The sequence below is a fragment of the Trachemys scripta genome, chromosome 21 (genome assembly GCF_013100865.1).
Source record: "Trachemys scripta elegans isolate TJP31775 chromosome 21, CAS_Tse_1.0, whole genome shotgun sequence".
Taxonomy (NCBI): Eukaryota; Metazoa; Chordata; order Testudines; family Emydidae; genus Trachemys; species Trachemys scripta.
In genome coordinates this window covers 1,889,422-1,905,320 of record NC_048318.1, presented here as the reverse complement: position 1 = coordinate 1,905,320, position 15,899 = coordinate 1,889,422, and positions in this window count along the sequence as shown.

Below are 15,899 nucleotides of genomic sequence, written 5' to 3'. Positions count from 1 at the left end.
GGAAAGTGCTTTTAAAATAAAGGGACTGTTCCTTTGGCCAGAGGTGCTGGGTGACCTGGAGCTGTAACCAGGTCCGGGCGTGGCTCTGGACACCACTAGACAGAGCAGAGAAGGGACATAACATTCGGGGCAGGGCTGCGGACGTGGCCCTGGAGTGGACTCGCTGGCTTCTAGCAGCTAGCGATGGAAGTTTGTGCTGGCACTCGGTCATCTAGTGCCAGTTCCCCCTGCCTGGCGCATGCATCTGCTCCCACAATTCAGGATTGGGCCCCACCCTTAAGCTGCTTTCTAAACCCCCAACCTTCATTGTGAAGGGAGTTGGGAGGAGGGGATTCCTGTGGTGTAATGACTGCGGAGGGGATAAGCCAGCCCTTCTATTGAGAGCGGACTTATCTGTGTTCTCCAGGGAGTAGGCCCAGAGCCCTTCAGCAGCATGATTTGACTTCTTCCCCAGCTAAGAGTTTGCTCTGCTCCCGGGCACGATGCGTGGCTGACAGCAAAGGTGCGGGGGAGATGTTAGAAATAAATCAAATTGGTCATAAACCCAGGGTTGTGAGTTCAATCCTTGTGGGGTCCATTTAGGGATCTGGGGCAAAAATCTGTCTGGGGATTGGTCCTGCTTTGAGCAGGGGGTTGGACTAGATGACCTCCTGAGGTCCCTTCCAACCCTGATAGTCTGATAAATCACCCAGTCTGTCCACACTGCGTCACGCCAGTCCCAAAACAACTGGGAGTGGCGCCCAGTCAGCTCCCTGCCCTGTGGAGCAGGAGATGCTGGGGGTGGGGGGCTGGGTAGGGCCATCTCCTCCTTGTTCTCTGGGAATGCCTGTTTTGTCTGCCCTTAGTTGTTGGGGGGCGGGGGTGCTCTATTGTGAAGCCCATTCTATTTCCGCTGCCCTAATCAGGGAGGGTAAATTTGCAACTGAATTCCCAGGCTCGGTTAGGGACAGTAAAGAGGAGAGGGGGTAGGTTGACTTGTTTTTAAAGGAAAGCAGCATTGTTGTGGGGTCTGCGCATTCTTTGGCTGTTGGGATCAAGACAGATTAGCTGGTTTAGGGGCTCTTTTGAGACAGGGCTATAGCAACCGTTGCAGTCAGGCTCAGAATGTGCAATGGCTCCAGGACCCTGAATGCCGAAGCACCAAACAAGTTGAAATTTACATGGGGAGCAACAATGGGGGTCAGCTAATGAGTAACCAAGGGCATCCCTCTCAGAGGCAACTGTTTCCTCCTCGGGGAGATGGGGAGAGCCAGAGGTGACGATGGCCAGGGTGGAGCCAGGGCTGCAGAGGTGACGATGGCCAGGGTGGAGTTTGTTCGCTTTAAAGTCAATGCAGGTGCTCTCGGAGATGCAGGCACAAGCTGTCTGGGATCCGAGCTCTGTGCTGCAAAGTCCTTCCCGGGCCGGAAGGGTTAATACGCTAGAGTCCTCCTGATTTCATTTTCATAAACATCTGCTAAAAGCAAGAGATTTAGCTTTCCCGTTCCTAGGGGATTTACGGGGCAGGAGTCAGATCTCTGGGGAGGTTTATTCTCATCCCAGGATTAACCATCTCCAGAGTTCTGATAGCCTTGCCCATGTGACATACTTAGCAATCAGCTGTGGTTAACGGGCTGGGCCGAGGTTCTTTAATCCAAAGTGTTTCATCCCAAAGGGCTGTGGGTGTTGCTGGGGGATCATGCACTAGTAGTGCCCCTGGGATGCGCCGTCCTGCCAGAAATCCCCAGGTGCTGCTGGGGGGGAATTGCAGGGCTCTGACCGGAGCCATGCTTGTTCCACAAGGCCAGGCGCGTTGATGCTCAGTGTGGACGCTCGCCAACACGGGGTCACTTGTAGAATAGCTTCCTCGTTCATAACGCACCGAAACGCTCTCCGTGCCAGGGTGCCGCTCGCTGCCAAGCTGGCCCGTGGGCAGGCCCTCTGGGAACCTGCAGCCAGACCCCCTGAGGCTGGCGCTACACAGGCTCAGCTGGAGAACGGTCCCCCCAGAAAACCCAGGTGTGCAAATTGCCCAGAGCTGCATCAAGTGCCCTTGCTGATTCCTTCTCCTCAGTCGCCGTTCTACCCAGGAGCAGCAGGCGTGTTGGGTAGAACAGCAGCGCCCCTGCCCCACATGCTCCACAAGTACCAAGAGCCTGATTCTACCTCTCCCTGTCTGGCGGCCGGCCGGTGGGTGGGTGGGTATCCCTAGGGCAGGCACTCCCACGAGGAGGTGAAGTCCTGGCTGGCCGCAGTGCTGGCCTGGAGGATGAGAAAGGCTGAGCAATATTGTCTCCGTCCCCTCGGCCTGCCCTGCCCTCTGTGCGTGTGCTGCAATCAGTTTGTATTTCTCTCCTCCTCTGTCCAGCACTGATCTTCCCCTCCCAAGCTCTTGCTCTTCCTGTGGGGTGGCCTTTTCCCTTCCACTGGCGGCTGTGGGGCTGAGCGGGTGCTGAGGACACTGTCCCATGCTCTCCTGAGTCTGGCGGGGCTGCCTGGAGACCACCTCAACCCTATCAGGCCTGCCTTAGCACCATTTCTGCAGCTACCCCCTTGCCTCCCACAATCCATGTGGAAAGGGAGCGGCCCCCTCCCCTTGCTTCAGCTCAGGGATGGGCCCTGGCTGCTCCCGCCGAAGCTCCCTTCTCTCTGAGCTGGCACTGGTCCCAATGCCACGTTGTGGTGGTAAAATGGCACCGTCAGCCGCCCAGTGCCCCTTAAATTCAGATGTAAATCCTAGGCCCTAATCACCTGTGGCCACTGAAGCGCCCACGTCACTTTTCATCGGTCGGGGCTGTTAACTCTGGTGCCCAGCTAATCCCATTGTGCCTCCTTCAGTTCCTCTTGTGCTTTCCCTGGGACGCAGGGGTGCTCGGTGCCTGCCCTAAAGGGGGTTCCGAATCTAAAATGTTAGCTGCACATGGGCTGCAGCGGAAGGCTGGACCACACCCTGCAAAGTGGAGGAGGACAGTAAGTCTGTCAGCACCGTTACACTGTGTCCGTGGCCAAGTGGATTGCATGGTTCCTGAAAGGTGCTGACTTCGAATGTTTGTGACATCAAGTTACTCAACCAGTTTTCTTCAAACTTGGCTTCTTTTGTAGATTCATTGAGGCCACCGAGCCACCCAAGTTGGCAATGTGTTACTTAAGAACTTTTTTTTTTAACTCTGTTCATGGTTTAAGCAGGCCTTGGGGCTCACCTGAGCTCGTTTGTGCTTGTGGCACGCACAGTAAACTCAGATGAGTAGGAGACTTTCCCTGGTGAGTGGGGACCTAACCATTGCCTTCTTCAGGACTTCATTCGCTCTTCAATGAAAGCTCAGGTTTCTGTCGCTGGTGTTGTACTTAAAGTACTGCACAGGATCTTTTCAGGGGGAATAAGGCAGAACGCCACATTTATTAGCAATACATGTATTCATTAACACTGTATTATATGCATATAATATATTACACTTACACTCACACACACACACAAACACACTCCGTCTTGTTGTTACCAATTAGTTGCTCCCCTTAACTTCACTGGCCAGGTGAGTTAGATGGGGGAGGGGGTGGAGCCGGGCTTCTGCCGATCCGGATCGATGCTCCCATGTTGACAAGACGAGACCCGGGGTCCTTTGCAAGACACCTCACTTTTATAGCAGCTTTCCTCTTATGCAAATCTATACCAGATTTAAACTCTGTGTCTGTGTCCATTGGTCCTTTGTGCTGCTTTCTTTTGAGTGTTGTCCCAATGCTGCAAAGAGGGTGTTTCCAAAAGAAGGTGCTTGCTTCTAACCCCCGAGGCCGTCGATATGTCTGCTTGTCTTTAATGAGCCCACTTGACACGTTTTATTGTCCTTGGGTCTGGCTCCCAGCCCCTCTCCAACAGTTGAGGCTGTCTGGAGGTGCTGCCTTCCATGCCTTGCTCATCCACACCTCATTCATTCAACAGGGCAATTGATTAAGAGTGGGGGGGGGAAGAGAGCTCTTGTTCTACTGCTAGCAAACAGAAATTTTTCTTCTATCTTATTCTATCCTTAGGGGTTATAATATTATACCAAGGGCAATGCAAAGTTTCTAAATGAGGCTTTGATACAAAGTTCCATGAAAACAGAGGTCACACGTGGGTAGACCCACCACAAGGTTATATGAAGAGGCACAATGTAAAGTCATATGAAAATTATCAGAGATTGATCTACACTGGGGATTGTGATGAGAGCTGATGCAGTGCCTCCTTCCAAGTCTGCAGACAGATCGCGCCACTGCTGCTGCGTGCTGATCTGGCGAATGGGTGAGATTAGCTAGACCTGAGTCAGTTCTGCTGCTCTTGTGTTGGACCCTGTTGGCAGCCAGGAAGCTGGATAAGGCCGTAAGCAGCAACAGAGAGGCAGACGCTGAGCTATTAATGGAGGAGAAGGACACAAATAGGGGGATTAGAATGGGGGAGCCCCTCCCTCCTGTTCCATTTCCCGAGTGGCAGCAGCTGGGAGGCCCCAGGGGAGAGGCTCTCCCTTGCAGAAGCCCGAGGGAAGGTGGGCATTGGATTTCGGAGATCCACCAGCTGGAGAGTGCAGTGGAAATGCTGGACAGTCCGTGCGCAGGGCTCAGAGACAGCACCTGGCAGGAGCCCCAGCACCTCCCTCCCAACAGCTGGGCTCTCGTCCTTGAGCATTGCCTTGGCCCTTGCTGTTGGGAGGGCGTCAGGCGAGCCCTTCAAGCCCTGGAAGTGCACACTTAGCCTACAGTACTTGGACCGTATTCAGCCTCTAACTCAGGCCATGCTGCCGCTGGAGTGAGCCACCCAGCCTGGGGAGACCGATTCGAACTAGCTGGGCTGAGCTAGTGGCTGCACCGGTGGAGGCTTAGGTGGCTATCCTGAGATCTGCCGGTGCCGCAATGGCCACACGCTCTTTTTAGCTCCGCTGGAGCGAGTCTGTCCACCCCAGCTGGGAGGCTTGGTCCAGCTGCAGCGTGGACGTTCCCTGTGTGGCCTGCAAGCCCAGAGATCACTGGTGCTGCTGCTGGGCACCGGCTGGAAACTAGGCCTTGTTGGTTATAGAACAGGGGACTCTGGGTTCCCCGCCTTTCTGAAACCACCCCGGTTACAGCAGCAGCAGGAGACCTGGGAGTTCAGGGCAGGGTTTTGTGCCAAGCCTGCTCCCCGGTTTACAGTCATTCCCGTGCGCTGCAGTTCAGTGCTCACAGCTCCCCTACGTGTGCATTTAAGGCTGGAGAAGGAACGGAACCTCCATGGAACAGGTGCTCACGTATCGTCGTTCGTGCCTGTGCTAATACGGATGCGGTGAGATGATGGCGTTAAAAGGCTGGATATGCTCCACAACCTCCTCACCCGCGGCTGGACAGAACCACTGAACCTAGTGTCTGTGTCTTTGAATCCCATGTGGATGAGAATGGGGGTCTGAAGGGGTGATGCGGTAGCCACGCTCCCCGGACCTTGCAGTCTGGTAGGGCGACTAGTATGTAGCCCTGCCAGGGTGAAGGATTGGCTGCATCTTGAGTTCAGGATAATAATCATTGATCAAGTCACCAGAGATTTGGTTGTGTCCCTCAGGGTAGCTCTCAGATAGAGAAGGCCCAGGAAATGGATAAATCGGCTCGTTCTCTGAAGTATGCAGAAGCCTGGGAAGCTAGTGGGGCCTCGTTGTAACCTGGGGCCATTACTAAAATCCTGATTCCTGCAGCAGTCCAGCCCCCGGTCCTTGTTCTCTTCTGGCTCTGTTCACCCAGTCTGATGCAAAGACTCCAGGTGACACTGGTGGATGTGTGGTCTGGTGTCAGCTGGTTCTGGTGTTGGAGTAGCCCAGGCGAATCCCGTAACTCGGTAGATCTGACATGCCTTGCTGTTGCTTTGAGATGACGTCGTCTGAGAGTTCACACAGATGCTGCCAAAGGGAAACCTCCAGACAGGCTGTTTTGTGCTAGTGATTCTGAGCCGCTGGCGGAGTTCATTAGTGGAGCGAAAGGTTGGCTGGAGGAGGAGCACTGTGATAGCCTCCTACTTGGGATGCTAATTGGCCAGTCACAGAGTGCAAGCCGCTGGCTCCAGCAGCTAGCCCCGCTTGGAGCCGACCTGCCTCTCTTGCTGTAGCTGCGTGTGTTTGAAAGTGCATCGTTCTGTTAATGAGAACTTTGCTGCTGTGTGGGTCTCCGTTACCAGCAGCGGCAGCAGTTTAATCACTATCAAACTTTGCAAACTATGGCACGTACGTTTATAGCCTTCTGGGATCCTAATGGCTCCCACATGTGGCTAATTTGAAACCTGTTCCGCTCCCCGTCACTTGTCACTTTGAAACTGCTTGTGTAGGACCGTGTGGTGTCTATGCGGCTGCTTTGCAAATGTGCCTTCAGCTTCCTCTCTCCAGGTGAGTCTCACTAAGAGAAGGCAGCATGGAGCCCAGGTGCTACACAAGGGAGCATGGCCTTTTTGGTAAGGTGCCGGACTGGGACCCAGAATACCTGGTGTTGATGCCTAGCTCTGCCACAGACTCTCTGTGGGACCCTGGTCAAGTCACCGAGTCTCTGTGTCTTAGCACCCGTCTGGCTGGGAAGAGCCAGCCTTCCTTTCTCCCACCCTTTGTCTTGTCTATTCAGATCACCAGCAAGTTGGAGCAGGGCTTGGCTCTTGCTCTATCTGTGTAGCACCAGGCCCAATGAGCCCCTGCTCGCAGCTGGCGCAATACGGTGCCTGGTCTGAGGGAAGAGTGCTGCTAGCAGAGCGTCACTAGCCCCTGCGCCCAGCGACTGAGTCGGGGTTCCGGGGTGACGTTCACGCTGTCTCTAGGTGTGTGAAAGGGGGAACGTCACTTCTTCAGCCCGGTGACGGGCCTTCCTCCCTGGCATTCCGTGAACTCTCAGGCAGAGTAAAGGGTCCAGGTGATCCTGAGCTCCTGGGGGGGAGGAGATTATAAACAGCTGCCAAGGAGGCGATGCCCCTGCTGGAACATGGCTTCTCTTCGCAAACTCGGTAACCACTGAAAGGGCTGGAGCAGCAAAATAGCCAGTTACATCCTCCCCAAAGCTCCAGAGAAGCATGTTGGGGTCTCTGCTGTCCCAGCCGCCCAGCTTCTCGCCAGCTGCTGGGGCCTTTCATAGCTGGGGCGTCCCCCGAGTCGGTCGGACAGGAGCAGGAGTGCTGGGGCTGGGCGGGGTCGGCGATGCCTTGAAATGGCTTTGCCTTGAGAGCAGCCCAGAGCCGGGTCACCCTGGAGAGTCCTGACTCCTCTTTGTAACTGAAGGGTTTCTATCCTTCACCCAGGCAACCCACTGGGCATAGGGGGAGGGTGTATCGTACAGAGACCCCCAGCCCCACGAAAAGGGGTCAAAGGGCTGGGATTAGAAACCCCGAGTTCCCTGGGAGGACTCCGGGACACATGGGGGCTCCCTTCTGCTCCTTAGCACTTGTGGACAATCGTCAGCTGTCTGCAGAGCTCACGCATGGCTGCTACGTTCTGGGCCCCCCATTGGACAGGGTATGCAAATGACTTGGTTTGAGCTAACTTGGCTATTTGGATAGCAACAACCCTCACTCAGCCGGCGGGGGGCAAAGGAATACTGCTGAGAGGTGCCTGTCTGACAGCCCTCTGGTCACCCCCACAGACCCAGCGCTGCCAGCCGGCTTCAACCCTGATTGGGGGATACTGGGGTAATGGGTGACTCGCTCTCCATGGCTCAGGCAGCTCTTGGCCTCCGCTTGCTAACTGGGAGTTAGTGACATGGGAGCTGGGCCTGAGAACCACCAAACTCATCGCGTCTCAGGGCCACCCACCATCGGTCAGATGGGAACAGGGCGGATTTGGTTTAAATCAAGTCAGGAAGACTCGATTTAATCATGGCTTTCTACATAAAAGTGCATTCTTGTTGGTTGTTATAATGTCAGTTTCATTTTTAGAAGGTACACACTATACATTTTTTAAGTGATTTATTTTGTAAACTTTTCAGATGAGTTTTACAGCTATATCAGAAAATGAATGATTGGTTATTTCATTTACCAAAGGCATTTGAAGTAGATATTTATGAAGTCACTGGGAGATGAACTATCTCCAGTTCAACAGGTTAATCATTAATATTTGGAGGATTTTCTTGCCAGGCTGTATTAGGAGGAGAACATCACCAGACAGACACTTAAATTGTTTATTTAACTAAAACAACAACGTTTTGTATTCTGGATTTTTTTCTTCAACAGCAAACATATAATATTTTAACAAAACAAGCACATGAGTTTTTGAATTTAGTAAAACATTCAAGTTTTTTAAAATCAGGTTTGTTTTTGTTAAAATTATTTTAAACTAAAATAGTAAAATGAAATGTTTAAAAAAAAAAAAATTAAATTGACTATGTCAGCCAGGTCAGCATGAGAAACTTGACATATTGGCTTCTGCAGCTAACTTAGTCGTCTTCACCTTCATTTTCCTGTTTGTTCATAATCTGGAAAAGAAAAACAAGCTTTCCTGCTTTTTCAGCTCCCAAACGATTTCTCAGTTTGGAATGAATTAGTCCAAAGGAAGAAAATATTCTTTCTACACCAGCAGAAGAAGCTACTGCTGTTAAAAGTGAGATTATCACTTCAACAGTCTCTGAATCCAAGTGCTTAGGTGACTTCCACCAGTTCACTGGTGTGATTTTCTTTAAAACATCATCAGCAAACATATAGTTCTTGAATGGTTCTTATTCCCAAACTGGGTCTCTTTTACGTAGGGTTACCATATTTTAAAAAAACAAAAAGAGGACACTCCACGGGGCCCGGCCCCAACTCTGCCCCTTCCCCTGAATGCTCCGCCCCCCTGCTCCTCCCCCTCCCCTGCTTCCCGTGAATCAAATGTTCGTGGGAAGCCTGAAACAGGCAGGCAGCAGATAAGCTGGGGCTGGAGCAGGGGCAGGGGCAGGGGGGGAGCGAGGAGGTGCGGCCCAGTCTGGCCCCCCCGGCCGAGCGGCTCTGTCCCTGGCGTCTCCAGCCCGGCTCGGCTCGGGCCCTGGGGCGCCGGCCCCGGTTCCAGCCGAGCGGCGCCGGCCGGCGGCCGAGCACCCCCAACCCCGGTCCCAGCGGCTCCGGCTCGGGCCCCAGTTCCGGCCGAGTGGCTGTGGCTCCGGCCTGGCCCCTGCCGAGCGGCACTGGCCAGCGGCCAAGCACCCCCAGCCTCGGTCCCAGCGGCTCCGGCCCGGCTCCGCTCCAGCCCCAGTTCCGGCCGAGCGGCTCCGGCCTAGCCCTGGCCAAGCGGCGCCGGCTGGTGGCCGAGCACCGCCAGCCCCAGCGCCTCCAGCCCAGATCCAAGCCCCACGACCCCTCCCTATTTTCCCGGACATGCCTGGCTTTTTGGAATTTCCTCCCGGACAGGGATTTGAGGACCAAAAAGCCGGACATGTCCGGAAAAATCCAGACGTATGGTAACCCTGTTTTATGGCCTGCTGCCATTATAGGTTTTCCCTTCTAGTGAGAGAATGGTATGGTAGATCTCAAATCAATGAAGGCTACACTTAGAAAGACCTCAAGACTTCTGGAATATGCTGCTCAAACAGTTTCACTTTTGTTTCTACTGCCTGTCCCTCCCTTCTCACATTTATCTTCAGACTTCTTCTCCTTGTCCAGATCTATTCCGCCCCCAACAATCTTCTATTCATTGAACTTTTTGAAACTTTGCACTTTTAGAGAGAGGTAAGGGATTGACTCTGTGCACACAAATTTGCAGAGGGACAATATAGTTGAGGTCTGTTATTTCTCACCTCTATATCTTATTTATTTAAAAACATTTTTGCTGTTAACAAGCATGTTATCTCTGGAGACACAAATCCACAGTTTGAGAACTGCAAAACTAAGCTTCTCTGATGATATCTTTTAGTCTGAGCACTGAGTCCCATTGGGTAGATAGAAAGATTAACCTAAAGAATCTGTACTGAAGCCCCTGGAACCCCGTAAAATTGGGTCCCTAATCCACGAACTATTGGAACTCATTTACAAAACTTTTCTTAAACGTTACATGAATATATTGTCTCATACTATAGAATTAGAATTTATAATCCCTATTCCATGATGAGATATCTTTAATTAAGATACATTATAGCTCAAAGATATCTTTAGATATGATAGGAAAAAACCTATCATATTTATCAAAAAATCAGATTTAAATTAAAAAAATCAGATTTTATTTTTGGTTTGTTTAAAAAAAAAAAAAAAAAAATTGTTGATTTTTATCCACCCTGGATGGGAACAGTGTCTAATCCTGGCTGGGCTGGATTCAAACCAGTGACCTGCAGGTTCACTCCATAGCACATAAGCAGGGCATCGAGGCAGCCGGTGTGTACAGGAAGCACCAGTGGGAGAGCTGGGATGGGGACACAGTTGTATTCGGGGGCTGGAGCCGTGCCCTCAAGGCTTTGTCCTGCACACCCCGGCAGCACGGGGTCACAAGTCAGCTGGCCCATTCCTGGCACGCTGCCGCTCCATGGCCCAGCTGTGCTTATTGAGACTGGCAGTGATTTTTTGACCCACTGTGTCTGCCTGTTCACCACCGATGGGAGCTGAGTGTGGTTGTGCCACGAAGCCCTAATCCGGCTGCGTCTCTTTGGACGTAGCTGTTCGGCCTCTAATCGCTCTTGGGGAGGAAAGGGAGGTGCTCTGTAATTCTCCCTCTCGCCGTCGGGTTTATCCCGGATTTGCTGGGGGGTGCGAGCAGCAGTTGATCGCCCGTGATGCAGGGAGGTTGCTCTTTGTGCCGCTGTTCCAATGTCAGTGGCAGCGTGAAGGTGTCTCTGGGAGCTCTGCAGAGCGGGATCATGATAACAGCATAGCCCGCGCCGTGCAGTGCCTCCTGCAGGCAGACGGGGGCGCTGGGTTCGCAGAAGGGCTTTGTGGGGGTTTATGGGAAATCCGAACTAGAAGCCACAAGGAAATTCCCATTCCGAGCAGGACAGGCTGAACTGAAGCTCCCAGGAGTGTATGAGCCTCGGAGCTGCCAGCCTGGGATTGCCAGGGCTCAGGAGAGAAGCAGGCTGTGATCTGGGGCACAGGAGGATCCAGAGCGGGGTCGGGTACGAGGGCTGTGGGGTGGGCATGGGAGCGGCTGTGATTGCTCGAGCTGGCAGCCTGGTCTCTCTGCTGGTGATGGGAATGGCCTGGGGTGGAGCCGGGCACTGGCTGCATGTGTCGGTGGGCAGGTGATGCCCCCTTGCTGTGTAAAGTCTGGGCTGGGACAGAATATGTCGCTGCCCTTGGATCGTTCCGCTCCCCCAAACACACTTTCAGGGGGAGGGGACAGTGGCTGGGCCGGAGCCCTACTCATAGTGGGGGGAGGGCATCATTAAAGGGGCAGACTTCCCCCGAAGGTCCATGGCCAGGCCAGGGCTGTGCTGCTGCAGCAGGTCCTGGGGGAGATGGGAGCTGCTTGAGGGGCGAGGACACTGCCAGGCTGGTGTGTCTCGGAGGCATTCCTCCAGAATGAGCGCCCAAGGCCTGTGCCTGACGCCGGCCTGTCTGGAGTGTGGTCTCACCCCCAAGTGAGCAATAAACAAACCAAGCTAAGCTTAGCCCTTCTCCCCAGGCTCCTCCCTCAGGTCTGCTCAGCCCACACCCTAGGTCCCCTTTCCACAGGGATCTAATGCCAGCGCTGCGATATCTGGGAGGGGTATTGAGTCAACAAAACCCAGGGGCTGGGGTGCTGTAGGCAAACACCGCTGACTTGTTAGTCTGGCTGGGGGAGGGAATGGCACCCTGAATTTAATTAGCCAAACCTTCCGTCTTGCTCCCGAGAAGTGTCGTCCAGTTGAGCATAACAGCTCGTGTGCACGGCCAATTAAGGAAAAAGCTTTTCTGCACAACGGAATCTGGAAGCGCTCACTTCTGGAAAAACCTCCCTACCGGCGCAGGCTCGTGTAAAGCCCTCCGAAAATACAGCTGCTCACTGCAATCCGTGCCGCTGTGACAGGATAACGCTTGCTGTCCCCCCGGTTTGGCGTGTATTTAAGAAAGCAGCTCCCTTTAACGCAGTGAAATTTGAGGCAGGCCAATTCCTGCAGCATGCTGTTGAGATGATTTTGGTGGGCTAGAGTAAGTTTAGGCCGTAATGGGGGTTGTCGTCATTTCAAATTTGAACCAGTTTATTTTTCAGCTCCCTGCCCGCCTTGTTAGTATGACTTGGTAGCTCTGCTAAAGCCATGCAGCCTCCAGGGGACTCCGTGGTCACTGGCGCTTGGCACTGTGCGTATGGCCCCTCGGTGCCAAGGGCCTTGCTGTGCTGGAGAAGGAAGGGTCCCAGCGCATGGAGGGTGGGAGAGCCCGGACGGGGTGGGGCGAGGCTGAGCGCGGGAGCAGGCAGAGGAGAGGTTCTGGAGGAAGGTGCTGCGTGAGTTGTGGAGCCGAGCCTGTGAGCCGGGCGGCTGCAGTATTGGGCTGGACGGCTCTTCCAAGCAGACAGCGGTGAAGGTAGGCTCAGTGCACGAGTGGGGCTGCCCTGGGTGTGCCTGGAGGGAGGCACCAGCCCTTCTGGCCTGGCCCACAGCAGGGACAGGCCGGCCCCGTGACCTCACAGAGCAAAAATGTTTTAAGTAAATATTTAGCCTTGGCCCTGCCGTGGTGCAGGAGGATGGGGGGCGGGGGGGCTTTTGTTTCCTGTATTCCCAGCTGGAGGGCCACGTCCGGCATCTGACCCGCTGAGGGAGGCAGAAGCAGCGGGGAGCATCTGCTCTCGGCAGCTGAGAGCCCTCTCTGGCACTGACAGCCTGGCCCTACAGTTCAGAGCTTGGCGAGGGGCTGGGGACTGGCTCACGTGCCAAGGACAGCGGGCCGGCTGACACACCGCACTTGGCTTCAGAGAGGGAGCAGGAAGGGAGGGGCCCAGGTGCCAGGCGTTCTCATGGAGACTGGCTCGGCTGTCCCCTGTGCAAACCTCTGTGCCTACCACTGCAGGAGGATTCACAGCATCTGGCGAATGTGGGACGCTGGAAGGAGACAGGCTACAGAAGAGGCTAAATGGGGCTAGTGCAGCATTCTGAGCTAACCCTGGTGGCGTGGGCCAGCCCCACAGAGCTGCTGTGGGCGCTGGCAGTGCCTGGGGGGGTCTGGTCCATGCTCAGTGGGGACTGTGGTGTTATGTGCTCTTCACTGCCTCTGGCCAGTCTGCTTCTGAACGCCCCAAGCTGTGGGGCTCTGACCATCTCCTCCTGGAGGGGATGCTGCAGCCTGATGCATCTCACTTTCAGGGCGTTTTTTCCAGTGTCATAGTGCGAACCGTGTTACTCCTAACTCTTACCCAACTGATTCTTCTGCCCTTGGCGTTAGCACTGCTCAGATACCTGTGGGTTCCCATCGTGTCCCTGCCATGCCCGAGCTGTCTGTCTGCTGTGCTGGCTTCCCATTGTACCTGGCCTCTCCTGCCCACTGACTGCAGGTCCGATTCTTTCCCCAGAGGCATTGGTTGCGTTTTCCCTGGTGGGAGCTCTGTTTCTAATCCCTCCCGTCCCTGTGTTACTTCATCCATCTCGCATGTTTCCGCAGCTCCTCCCCCATCAGCTCTGTTGTCTTTCGCTCATTCCACAACAAATCGAATATGAAGATCCCACCTGGGCGCTGGGCTGTGGGGGGGAGGCGTTCCATGGCAAAGGAGCTACTGCTTCCAGATGGGATCGGACCTATGTTTGCTCCCCTCCCTGTCTGTGAACTACAGTGCTCCCTGCAGGACCCCGTAGACCCTCCCTGCAGTTTTCACTTCATGTGGCCATGTTCCGGTCCAGGCCTGCTTGAATTAATTTGTCCAGGGCGATGTGAGCTGCAATAGCAAATGCTTTGCTAATGCTAATGTATCCCACGTGCAGCCGCGTCACGGTAGAATCGGGACATTACCGACTCAGTCTGGCAGAAGCTGTTCTTCTCCAAGCCCTCAAATCCGCATCTGTTTCCTATTTCCTGGCCCTCCTTTCTCTCTCCCCGGGTTTGCTCTGCTCTGTTATTAGCAGCAGAAGTTAGAGGCAATTGTCAGGATTGTGCTGCTCCAGGGTTTGAAAACTAGACCACCCCACCGAGCCCTGCACCTCCCAGCTGTCTGATGTTTCCGCAGGGGCCGTGTGTCTGTGAGCTTGTGAACAGGGTCCTTGTCAGGCAGGAGAAGTGGCAACAAAGACACTTGAGCTTGAAGCAGAGAATGAGTATTAAAATGTGAGGCTTTGGGCTGGAAGGCTGGTTCTCGGCTATTCCCAAAGCTGGTCTGTCTCTCTGGGGCTGAGTGCAGAAGCAGCCTGCAGGGCTCCGAATCTGCATCCCAGGGCTCCACGTTGGCTGTATTCAGTGAAACCGAAAGATGCCTTGTGTAGCTGCTGGCCCTGCAGTCTCTGCCAGGCTCGGAGAGTCACGCTGGGCGCTCTCCTCCTCGCATGGTCTCCCCACCGGGATGAGGCTTTGCAGGCTGGATGCAGCCCTAGAGGATCTCCGTGCTTCCGGCCATCGTAGCAGAGGGCATAATTCTGAGCCGATGGGTCCCACGGTGATGGAGCATAATTCACCCTGCGGCTCCCTGGATGCTGGAGAAGGAAAAAGCTCAGCGTGACTCTCAGATGCCCGGCTGGGTCTGCAGGACTGGTGGCTAGAAACATGCCTGTTTCCCTGCTCCCAGATCCAATGTGTGAAGCCCAAAACCTTAGGAGCCTGCAGTGCTATTGCTAGAGAAACTTACCAGGGTGACTACATCACTAGGCAAACCCCACTGCTTCCTCAGTTTGTTCCACTCCCCTCCGAACATTCCCTCCTCCTGGGATGTCCCATGAAGCGCCCACACTGTATTAAGGCTCTGTTTATAAAGGGTTAATGCACGGCTGAGAGCTCTTTCCAAGCCCAGAGGTGAGCGGTAGGCTGTGCTCTAGAAAGCTATAAGCGGCCTGTTGGAGTCTCACGATTGATGAACCGTTTATTAAAACATCTATAAATAGTTTATTAACCTGGTGTATCTGGGCCATGAGTTGGCAGTGTGCCCTCGTCAATTACAGCATTAATGTACAGCGCGAGCTCTGCCCTCCCGCGGGGGCCCAGCTCACTAGCCCAGGGCCTGGCTTTAGGGCTGCAACTTGCCCAGCACCGGGCACGTTGGCGCTTAATCAAGGTGGTGTATTTTGTGTGTTGTGAGAGGCGTGCAACGCGCTCCTGGGGGAGCCGCATGATGCGCAGCTGGAGGGACACGCTCCCCGTGGACTGGCTGGTTGAGTAAACATATGGTGAACTGGTGAGGATGATGGCTTGGCACAGATGCAGACGCCGGCTTCTCCTTCCAGCCCGGGACAGTAGGAAAGCTATTGCTCTCTCTTGCCATGAGAGACGCAGAGCCCAGTCCCACCCCGTGGGCGTCCCTGGGGCTGTGTGGTTGGCAAGCTCCTTGGCTGCCGTTCGCCGGTGAGATGCCAGCGCAGCTGGGAGGTGCTGGCAGGCCCCCAGAAGCAAGGCAGTCAGTGTCGGTGGGTTTCTCAGCCTTTTTGTTTCCAAGCAGATCCTGGGGATGTTTTCCAGGCTGTTGTGGGTCCTGGTGGAAGGATATGAGATTTGGGAGTGGGAGGGGATGCAGGAACAGAGGAAATAAAACTGGGGGTGGGGAGAGGAGCAGGAAGGAAGGGGCCTGGCGTAAGGAAGGGGACGTCAGCAGACATGGGGGTGGGGAGCAGAGGGGAGAGTGAGGAACCGGTGACTGAACTGGCTCGTGGGAGGCCTGGGTTTCATTCTCTTCTCTGCCCCTGACCTGCTCCTTCCCGTTCCTCCAACTTTGTCTGACTTGTCTAGTTAGGGTGGGATTTTCCAAAGTCCCTGAGTCACTTGGAGCATGTGGATCAATGTGACCTGTTCTGAGGAGCCTTGGGAGCTCCTGGAAATCTGACTTTGGACCAGAAGGGACTGTCTGTCGCTGTCTGTGCAGTCGTCTCACCACAAGGGGCCCATGAGCAGGGAGAGAGCA